The sequence below is a fragment of the Nomascus leucogenys genome, unplaced genomic scaffold (genome assembly GCF_006542625.1).
Source record: "Nomascus leucogenys isolate Asia unplaced genomic scaffold, Asia_NLE_v1 001030F_58808_qpd_obj, whole genome shotgun sequence".
In the NCBI taxonomy this organism is placed as follows: domain Eukaryota; kingdom Metazoa; phylum Chordata; class Mammalia; order Primates; family Hylobatidae; genus Nomascus; species Nomascus leucogenys.
Genome location: NW_022096888.1, coordinates 45,699 through 57,090, shown reverse-complemented (window position 1 = coordinate 57,090; position 11,392 = coordinate 45,699). Strand labels below are relative to the sequence as shown.

The 11,392-nt window shown below is 50.6% G+C and overlaps 3 pseudogenes; 1 reads left to right on the top strand and 2 right to left on the bottom strand.

Annotated features, from left to right (window-relative positions):
- Positions 1-3,078: 3,078 nt before the first annotated feature.
- LOC115834078 lies at positions 3,079-4,984 on the bottom strand (annotated as a pseudogene).
- A 440-nt stretch (positions 4,985-5,424) lies between these two features.
- On the bottom strand, positions 5,425-8,951 carry LOC115834079 (annotated as a pseudogene).
- Positions 8,952-10,777: 1,826 nt separating this feature from the next.
- LOC115834080 lies at positions 10,778-10,929 on the top strand (annotated as a pseudogene).
- Positions 10,930-11,392: the final 463 nt, after the last annotated feature.

Sequence of the window (11,392 nt, the reverse complement as noted above, 5' to 3'; positions counted from 1 at the left end):
CTTTTTTTCTCCCTGTCTGTCTGTCTCTCTCTCTCTGTCTCTCCTTGTCTGTTCTCTCTCTCTGTCTCTGTCTGTCTCTCTCTCTCCTTGTCTGTTTCTCTCTCTCTGTCTCTGTCTGTCTCTCTCTCTTTCTATTTCTCTCTGTCTCCCTCTGTTTCTGTCTTTCTCTCTCTGTCTCTTTCTTCTGTCTCTCTCTCTCTCTGTCTCTCTCTCTGTGTGTGTGTGTTTGTGTCTGCTTTCTGTTTTACTCTCTCTGCCTGTCTGTCTGTCTCTCTCTCTGTCTCTCTCTTTCTGTATCTGCCTCTTTCTGTTTCTCTCTGTCTCTGTGCATCACTGTCTTTCTGTGTCTGTGTCTGTATCTGTCTATCTCTCTCTCTCTTTCTGTCTTTCTCTTTGTGTATCTTTGTGTCTCTCTGTCTGTCTCTCTCCATTTCTGTCTCTGTCTCTCTTCTCTCTCTCTCGCTCGCTCCCTCCTGGCTCTCGCTATCTCCTGCCCTCTCTTTCTTTGCAAAATAAGTTCAAGTACATCTAATCTAATCCATTACCACAGCCTGATTCTTAGCTTTAGACATCCCAGATTTGATCTCCCTACAGAATGCTGTACAGAACTGGCGAGTTGATTTCTGGACTTGGATACCTCATAGACACTACACATTAATAAAGTTCCAACCCTAAAATCTGGGGTTGCATCTCCCTCGACTGTCTCGAAAATCATGCCTCTGTTCACCTAGGATGCTGGGAGGGTTTTCTAATGTGCATCTGCCCGTGTCCTAAATGACCTGTGACCCAGCCCTGTCGGTTCTGTCTCAAATATGTATCTGCAAACACTTCTCTCCATTTCCACAACTACCCATGGCCCTTGTGGAACCACTGGCTTTTCTGAAAAAAATCTCATAAGTGGCTTTGGCTTTTCGCTAGGAGGCCTAAGCCTGCTGAGAACTTTCCTGCCCAGGATTCTGTGTGAACAAAAGTGACTGCTGGGAGCTGGGATCCTCTTGGGACCATGCTTGCTAGTGCTGGATGAGCCTCTGGGAAGGACGCACGGGACTCCGCAAAAGCTGGCCTGTCCCACCGAGGTCAAATGGATACCTCTGCATTGGCCCGAGGCCTCCAACTTACATCAACGTCACCAACCATCACCTCAGCATCCTTGTGAGCCTGCCCAAGGCCCCAACTCCGGGGAGACTCTTGGAGCCCAGCCTTCATGCTCTGTCCCCCCTGACTAGAGTGCAGTGGCGTGATCTCAGCTCACTGCATCCTCTGCCTCCTGGGTTCGAGCCTGATTCTCCTGCCTCAGTGCCACCACCCGCTCATTTTTTTATTTTTAGTAGACACGAGGTTTCACCCTATTTCATTGGTTTTCACTGGAGAGTCTAGATTCGAGCCACACCTCATTCTGTGCCACATAATGACTTTTTTTTTTTTTTACAGCACAATATATCTGCTTTGAGTGGCTTTATATATCATTAAAATTGTGTTATAGATGAAGAAAAGGTATTAAACATGGTGCTGACGATAGTAAAAGTGAAAACAAAAGAAAGGCTATCTATTTTATAGTTGGAATAAAGTTGCTCAGTATTTAGAGTTACCTAAATACGTCAGCATTTAAACTCCTCCTAGTAAAAGCTTGCCAATCTGAATAATCCTCCTTTAAACACAATTTTTGATATGGTTAAGTTTTTTAAGAATGTGCCTCCTGCAAAATAGCTGAACAGACAATACACATTTTAAAAAAAACACACACACACAAGGATCAACCAGACTTGGGGAAATAATCAAAAACAACACAAGTCTTATGAAGAACGGAGTTCTTAAAATATGACAGAGAACATAGCTATCGGAAGAGAAGGCAGTATTGGCAAGTTGATTGTTACATTGGTCAGCAAAAGCTAGGACTATGTTTTTGGCCATCTTTCAGGCACTGCAACTACTACTGCAAAATGAGATATAATCCATCAAACAACACATTCAAAAATCAAAAAATGTTTTAGTAATATAATGCTTCAGATTTAGAAGCAAATCAAGTGATAAAACTCAACTGCTATAATAATTAACCCTAAAGATAAGATTCAGAGTTATACTTCGATATTATATTTTTTATTTTATTTTATTTTATTTTTTTCTTGAGACAGTGTCTCGCTCTGTTGCCCAGGCTGGAGTGCAATGGTGTAATCTTGGCTCACTGCAACCTCCACCTCCCGGGTTCAAGTGATTCTCCTGCCTCAGCCTCCCGAGTAGCTGGGACTACAGGTGCCCGCCACCATGCCCAGCTAACTTTTATACTTTTAATAGAGATAGGGTTTCACCATGTTGGCCAGAATGGTCTCAATCTCTTGACCTTGTGATCTACTCGCCTCGGCCTCCCAAAGTGCTGGGATGACAGGCATGAGCCACCGTGCCTGGCCTTCTCTTGATATTTAAATTTTTAAGTCAGTCCAGAAAAATACAATAAATGTCAACAGTAAGTACGGTGTTGAGGCAGAAGTAGGACCGAACTTTGTCATATGTTATTCAGTTGATAACAATATGACCTGGGTAGTAACTTCCTATGTGTCTATTTATACACAAGTACAAAAAAGTAAAACAGAGATACTGCTAAATAAAAGGGTAGACTAAGTTCTTAATAGTAACTCAATAAACTGGAACACTGTCAAAAAGCAGCAACTAGTGAATTTTTTCAGTGTTTTTTTCTATTATCCAATAAGTGAATTATGCTATTCCTTTCCAATTTCCCAAGCACTTTTTGTCCCAATCACCATTTCTGTGTTCGAAAAAAAAGTAACAAATCAAGTAAAAAACTAAACACACAAACAAAACGCAACTACAGTATCTGCAAAAGTTTGGTAGAAGACTGAAACTGTTGAGTATAAGGATCTGGTATTCTATTATCATGAGTTAACTTAAGAGTTTGTTAAAGACATACATTTCATAAGAAAACATGTTAGTTTGAAGTTATTGACCAGTATGTACCATCCCTAAGTATTAGTAACCAAATTCATGACAATAAAGAGCTATCTAACAAGAAAAATTAGTGACTACCAGCACCATCAAGACTTTGTCTTTACACTTCATTACCACTTACCATGCATTATAATGTCCAGGATTGACTCTGATAGCATTTCAAAAACAAGCTAATGCTTTGTCCAATTCTTCAGTTAAGACAAACTCATGCCCTAATAGAGTATAGGTATAAGCATAATTTGAATCCACTTGGATAGCTCTCTGGAAGAATTTAACTGCAATATCGTGTTCCCCTTGCAGACTCAAACAGTTCCCTGCAGCACACCAGGCCTCTGGCGAATTTTTATCCATGGCTCTTAAGTCTTTTGACAGAACTGAAAGAGCAACATCATTTTGAAGATGGCAAAGTGTCGTAGAGTTGATCTCCATGGCTTCGACTCTATAATTCTCATGCTTCTAACCTCTGAGAATAATCTTTTAGCTTGCATGTACTCTGAAAGTTCAAAATAGGCCTTTCCAATTTGGCACAGTACCCAACCAGTATTGTAGTGGTCAGAAGGTAGATGGCTCAAAATATTGATAGCTTGTTTGCAGTGGTAAGAACACAAAGTTAAATAACCTTTCCCCCTTTCACGAAGAAGGCTCATCAAGCCTTCTGCTGCTGCTTTTTGTAGATTAGAAGCTGAATCTGAGGTGTGATTGTGGATATTTTCTCTTCTGAAATGATGGAAGGGTCCAATTTTGTAATTTCCAGGCTATCATTTATGTTAGGTTGAATTATTCCTCCTTTATAGTTTTACTTTTGTTTTTCTGTTTGGGATTTTAGGTGGAAACTTCTTTTTTATTTTTTCCTATTCTCCTTGATTGTGGAATGTCACTAGTCAAGAGTGGTGAACTTCTTTGATGCAGTGCATTTGGGGGAGATGCCACAGTGGGGCTCAATACCTGAGGTGTGTACTATTTATGGACCAGAACTTTCTGTTTGTGCAAGAATTGGAGTTACCTCTCGGCTATTTCCACTCTGTGAGAAGACAGACTTTGCTCCCGTTTGGCCAATTCTGGCAACAGACTTTTTGAAGGGCTCCGGTGGATGGCACATCAATTACAGAAGGTGTATTAGTGTAGTTTTGTAAATAGGATCCATCTCCAGGACTTGGGGTTCTAATGGCAAAATCCCAAAACTTGGGGTTAATGGACTAACAGTGCTGGTCCCCTAATAATAAACTTCGACCAGTTTTTGGTTTATTTTGAACCTGTTTAGATAATATAGAAGTTCCTGTTCCAAGTGGGACAGTATCAGGTGAAATTACAGCTGAATCAATAGACACTGGGGAATCTGTATTCAAGGAGTACTTTGAATTGGAAGATTCTAAATTCAATCTGTTTAATTCATTTGTGTCCTGGGGTGTTTCCGTAAGAACGGCCTCAGCCTGTCTGTGACACAAACTATGCTTAGGTACTTGTGCAAGAGTTGGGCAGACAGTTGCTAAAGTTCTGTAAAGATGTGAATTTAAATGTTTGGTCAGGATCTGGCTTTTCACCTATTTCACATAATGATTCAAAGGATACCAGAGGAAAAGCTTTAAGCTAAGGCTCTTTTGTAACACTCTGATCCTTTGGCAAGCTGATTTGTCTTGCATATACATGTCCCAACAATGGAAAGGGAAATCAAGCTGAATCACCAAACTCAGTAACATATGAGTAACAATACCATCATGGCTTTTCTGCCTATTAAACACTCCACCTGATAAGATTTCGTTCCCCTTCTGCAAGCTTGCTGAGATCAACACAACATTTTGCAAGCAGGTATTTGCATTGCGGTGTAGATAACTGTGTCCTTTCAAGAGTCTATGTGCTTTATAGGCCTTTCCTGGGCGGTAACAACAGGTCCCCAGTAAACCAAGGCTTCTTCTGAGTGTACTTCTGCATAAAGGCGTTCTGCGAGGAAAACCGCATCTCGGTAAGCATAGTGGTTTAGTGCTTGCCATATAGCAGCCTGGACGGGTTCCTGCAGCACCGTCATCCTGGAGGCTCAGGCCCACTTTCTGCAGTGCCTCAGGCACCCCCTACCCCCCCTCCCCCTGATAGCGGCTCTGGTCTGGCCAGCCTCGGCTCATTTAAACTCAACAGTAACGGGGATGGGGGAGGCCGAGCCAGAATGACTTTTTTACTCTGCCGACTCTGGAAAGCCTGGTCCCTTGTCATCCATTTCAAAGTGAGAGTCACCTCATGTTTGGAAAACAGATCCGCTCCCAAGTTCAGTGGAGGGATGTGGCATGTAGGACGAAGGACCCTCTTCCTTCTGATTCGGTCTGCACAGTGGATTCTAGGGTTGGAGCTCTCTCTGTGCAGACAGCTGACTCCCTCTACCTTGGTTCCATCGGCCCCACCCTGGAACACAGGCCTTGGCGGATTCTGGCACTTCCTGGCCCTTAAGTCGCTGTCAGAAACCCCATCTTGTGCTCAGATGCCCCAAATGACTGTGGCTCACGCCTCTCTGGAAACATTTGAAATCTCTCCTCTACGCGTGGCCACCTAAAACCACAGGAGCTCGGGACACATGGCCGCCATCACCTCACTGTTTCAGGAGAGAATGCTGAGTGTCTCTTACCAACTCTCTCTTGACTTGATTTCTTCATGGGTGTGTGGTTAAGAAGTAGTGAGACCAGATGTATTAACTCAGGCCAGATGCTGGTGGCTCACACCTGTAACCCCAACACTTTGAGAGGTCGAGGACATAGAATCCCTTGAGGAATTGCTTAACCCTGGGGAGGTTGAGGCTGCAGTGAGTGAGCCATAATGGTGTCACTGCACTCCAGTCTGGGCAAAGACAGAGTGAGGCACTGTCACAGGCAGGCAGGCAGGCAGGCAGGCAGGCAGGCAGGCAGGCATGCAGGCAGAAAGACAACAGCTGTATTATATTCCTCTCAGGGTAGGAAGCACAAATAACAGAATACAGCCCTTAATATTTTTTTTTGGGGGGGCAGAGTTTCACTCTTGTTGCCCATGATGGAGTGCAATGGCACCATCTCGGCTCACCACAACCTCCACCTCCAGTTTTCAAGCGATTCTCCTGCCTCAGCCTCCTGAGTAGCTGGGATTACAGGCATGGGCCACCACACCCAGCTAATTTTGTATTGTTAGTAGAGACGGCATTTCTCCATGTGGGGCAGACTGGGCTCGAACTCGCCACCTCAGATGATCTACCCACCTTGGCCTCCTAAAGTGCTGGGAGGATGGGCGTGAGCCATTGCACCTGGCCAGCTACATTTTTTTTTTAATTTTCAATTTTAATCTATTTATTATTATTATTATCATTTTTCTTTTTTTTTTTTTTGAGACACAGTGGAGTCTCGCTCTGTCTCCCAGGCTGGAGTGTGGTGGCGCAATCTCGGCTCACTGCAAGCTCCGCCTCCTGGGTTCACGCCATTCTCCTCCTCAGCATCTCCAAGTAGCTGGGACTACAGGCGCCCATCACCACGCCCGGCTAATTTTTTTTGTATTTTTAGTAGAGACGGGGTTTCACCGTGGTCTCGATCTCCTGACCTCGTGATCCGCCCGCCTCGGCCTCCCAAGTGCTGGGATTACAAGCGTTAGCCACCCGCCCGGCCCTATTTATTATTATTATTCTTTTTTGAGACAGAGTCTCACTCTGTTGCCCAGACTGGAATGAAGTGGCATGATGGCTCACTGCAAGATCTGCCTCCCAGGTTCATGCCATTTTCCTTTCTCAGCCTCCCAGGTAGCTGGGACTACAGGCACCCACCACCTTGCCTGGCTAATTTTTTGTATTTTGAGTAGAGACAGGGTTTCACTGTCGTAGCCAGGATGGTCTTTATCTCCTGACCCCCGTGGTCTGCACTCCTCGGCCTCCCAAAGTGCTGGGATTACAGGCGTGAGCCACTGAGCTGGGCCTATTTATCTATTTATTAACTTTGAGTCCAGGTTATGAAACCAGTTAGTTTTTGTATTTTTTTAGAGACTAGGTTTCACCATGTTGCCAAGGCTTGGATCGAGGGATCCACCTTCCCACGCCTCCCAAAGTGCGGGGATGACAGGCGTGAGCACCCGGCTCCCCCCGCCCCCAGCTTATCCCTCAGGTGCCCGAGGCCTAGCGGTGGCGTGTCATTTCCATCTCCAGCGCCCCTCCTCCAGTCGCCGCCGCGGTGTCTGCGAGTGTGTCCTGAGGGAGCTCGTTGGTGTGGGGGTCGAGGCGGTTGAGTAAGATGTGCCCCTCCCACGCGGGGAAGGGCGCTGCCTGGTCTGGCGAAAGCAGGTCCCACGCTCCCCTCTGGCTGGTGCGCGTTGGCCGTGTGAGCGATTGCAGTGGGCTTGGGCAGGTGACGTGTGCACCGGCCGGCCGCCGAGGGGCTACCGTTCTGCCTCCGTCCGGTTGTGTGTGGGTTTACTTGGATTGGAGGTGCTTTGCCTGGGAGAAAGGAGGCGGGTGGACGGGTGGGGGGGAACTTGGCGGATTGTGTGCATGCGCACCGGCCAGAACCCCCCGCCCCGACCGCAAAGGCTCAAGGTTGCCGCAGGCAGATTTTTCCTCGTACCGCAGGCCCCCTCCCTTCCCCAGGCGTCGCTGAGTGCCTCTGCAGGCCTGACGAGGGGCGACTGGCGGGTGGGGAGTGTGACACACCCTCAGTGAGAAAACCTTCTCTAGCGATCCGAGAGGTGTGCCTTTGGGGTACAAGATCCTCCGGCCTGGCATGTCTCTCTGCGTTAGGTAGCGCTGCCATAGTGACTCACTTCCAGAGGACACTCCTCCGCTTCCCCCTTGATGGGGTGAGGGGGGAGAGTGAGGGTTCCGCCGGCCTCCGCTGTGGGGGCCGAGGGTGGCTCATCGCCTACTGTGTGGCCTGCGCCTCCCCCTTCCAAGTCGTGGAAGGATCCAGCCAGGCCGGGCGGGAGTCCTAGCGGTTGGGAGGCTGCGCGAGCAGTAGGTGTGCCCTGCGTTCCGTCTGGCACGTGACCCACTCCGATGTGAGCCGGCTGTCCACCCACTCACCTGCGGAGCAGTGAGCGGTGCAGACAACCGCGTTTGCGTGGCACGGGGTTGGGCCGCCTGGCCCTGGGAAGCATCCCACGGAGGGTGCGCTGGTCTTCAGGAGCCTGACCGGGTCAGAGGATGGATGAGAAATGAGCAACGTGGCCCTGGCGTTGGGTTTGTGGCTGAGGTCGCTTCGGAGTCCTGATGGCGGAACCCAGGGCTCGTGAGGTGGGGCTCATTGGGTGTCGAGGGCCGTCTGGCGTCCTAGGTGGGGCGCCGCGGGACCTTTCTTCTGTCTGTGGCGGTGGGATCCCGTGGCCGTGTTTTCCTAGTGGCCCAGCCGTGCCTGAGGTTTCTCCCCGAGCCGCCCCTCTGTGTGCTCCCGGGTGCCCTTGTCTTTGCGGTCCCTGGCCTTTCCTGTCTGTGCCCCCTTCCCCACCCGCGGATCCTCTCTCCCTGAGTGGCTCACTGGCTTACGCTGTGGTAGCCCTGTCTGGGACCAAACCAGACTCCGCCTTGTGGGGAGCCGCCACTTACCACTGGTTGGCCCACTGTCCGTGTCCCCGGGTGCGTGCCTTTGGGACCAGGTTGGCGGCACCCCACGTGGGCTGGTGGGCACCCGGAGGGTTTGGGGTCGGCCTGCAGCACACGCCTGGGAAGAGGGTTCTGGAGGCTGGCAGGGACGGTGGCGGCGGTAGGGGAGCCCCGGGCCTGCCGAAGGCGTGGGGCCGCCTTTGTGCTCGGAGGCCACTGGCGGTGACACCCCGGGCACTGCCGTCCACCTCTCATTCGCTGCTCGAACGTCGGGGGCGCCCCGCACCCACTGTGCACAAGTGGCTGCCAGTCCCTCGTGGCTGCCGGGCCTGGGTGTTGGGGGTGGTGAGCCCGTCGGGGGTTGGATGGGGTGTCCGGTTCGTGGCCCTACCAAAACCCTCCCACTACCCTGCGCTCACTCCCTCCCTCCCAAATGCTCCGTCTCCCGCCCGGCCGCACCCATCCTTGTGTCAGGGATGCTGGGCCCATCCTCAGGAGGCACCTGCCTCGAGGCCTCACCATGCTCTACCTAGCTGGTTGATCCTGCCAGTAGCCTATGCTTGTCTCAAAGATTAAGCCATGCATGTCTAAGTAGGCATGGCCGGTACAGTGAAACTGCGAATGGCTCATTAAATCAGTTATGGCTCCTTTGGTCGCTGCCTCCTCTCCTACTTGGATAACTGTGGTAATTCTAGAGCTAATACATGCCGATGAGCGCTGACCTCCTTCGCGGGGGGATGCGTGAATTTATCAGATGAAACCAACCATATCAGCCCATCTTCTGGCCCTGGCCGGGGTGGGGGGGGCGTGCCAGCTGCTTTGGTGACTCTAGATAACCTCCGGCTGATCGCACGCCCCCGTGGCAGTGATGACCCATTAGAACGTTTGCCCCATCAACTTTCGATGGTAGTCGCCATGCCTACCATGGTGACCACGGGTGACAGGGAATCAGGGTTCGATTCTGGAGAGGGAGCCTGAGAAACGGCTACCACATCCAAGGAAGGCAGCAGGCATGCAAATTACCCACTCCTGACCTGGGGAGGTAGTGATGAAAAATAACAATACAGGACTCTTTTGAGGCCCTGTAATTGGAATGAGTCTGCTTTAAATCCTTCAGTGAGGATCCATTGGAGGGCAAGTCTGGTGCCAGCCACTGCACTAATTCCAGCTCAAATAGCATATATTAAAGTTGCTGCAGTTAAAAAGCTCCTAGTTGGATCTTGGGAACGGGAGGGCTGGTGAGCCACCGCCCATCCCTGCCCCTTGCCTCTGGGCGCCCCCTCGATGCTCTTAGCTGAGTGTCCCGCAGGCCCGAAGCATTTACTTTGAAAAAATTAGAGTGTTCAGGCCGGGCACAGTGGCTCACGACAGTAATCTCAGCACTTTGGGAGGCCGAGGCAGGTGGATCACGAGGTCAGGTGATCGAGACCATCCTGGCTAACACGGTGAAACCCAGTCTCTACTAAAAATACAAAAAAAGTTAGCCAGGCGAGGTGGCGGGCACCTGGATTCCCAGCTACTTGGGAGGCTGAGGCAGAAGAATGGCGTGAACCCTGGGGGGTAGAGCCTGCAGTGAGCCGAGATCGTGCCACTGCACTCCAGCCTGGGCGACAGCAAGAATCCGTCTCAAAAAAAAAAAGAAAAAAGAAAATATTAGAGTGTTCCAAGCAGGCCCGAGCCACCTGGATACCACAGCTAGGAATAATGGAATAGGACCGCAGTTCTATTTTGTTGGTTTTCGGAAATCAGGGCATGATTAAGAGGGATGGCTGGGGGCATTCATATTGTGCCACTAGAGGTGAAATTCTTGTACTGGCGCAGGATGGACCAGAGTGAAAGCATTTGCTAAGAATGTTTTCATTAATCAAGAACGAAAGTTGGGTGCGTTGGGCCCATGGGGGAGTCTGTTTGGGTGGGGCCTGGCCCCTCCCTCGCCTCCCCCATGGACTCCACTCCCCCAGCCGGCTGGGGCTGTGCTGCACTAGCATGTAGCCACTGACACCGTTGGGGGCTTTACCTGATGGCTCACATGCCGTCACGTGCATGCTGCGTGTGTGGCGTGTGCCCTGTGCCATGGGGGCAGTAACTTCTGGGCGCCCGTGGAGTGGTGTCTGTGTTCACCCCCTATGGTGGGCACCACCTTCCTGTGTTGTGAAACCTTCCGACCCCTCTCTGGAGTCTCGTCCCATTGCTGTCTGACTGGCCGGCCTGAGGTAACCCCTCTGGGGTCATGCTATGCCAAGAGGGCCTCCTGGTGTTGGGAGCACCCTCGCCAAATCGACGTTGTATGACCTTCAGCTGTGGATTACTCAACTCCTGCATCACTGAAGAATGCAGCTAGCTGTGAGAATTAATGTGAATTGCAGGACACATTGATCATCGACCCTTCCAATGCACTTGCAGCCTGAGTTCCTCCCAGGGCTATGCCTGTCTGAGCGTCGCTTGCCAATCAATAGCCCCTGGAGGTGCCTCTGGGCTCCTCAGGGTGCATGGCTGGGGGTTCCCTGGCAGGGCCCACCGGGGCTCTCCATCCCCCCAAGTGCAGACCGGTGACGTCCACCCTCCTCTTCTGCCATGCCTGCCCCTTCCCCCTCCACCCGCAGGCCCTGTGTGGTCATGCGTTGGGTGGTGTGGGGAAGAGGGGCTCCTGGCTCTGAGGAAGAGAGAGAGGGTGGTGCCACCACCCAAAAAAACAGAGGGAAGAGAGCTGGCTGGGTCCAAGTTCCCGTGGCCACCACTGCGGTCTGGGTTCCTCCCTCGGGGGCTCCCTCGTGCCTCGCAGCTCATGGTGCAGGGTTCATTGGCCCTGGTGGGGTGTAAGTCCCTGTGTCGTCATCGTCGTCATGTGTCGTCGATGGTGGGGGCTTGTTGGGGGGGAGGAAGGCAAGTAGGAAGGGTCCACCA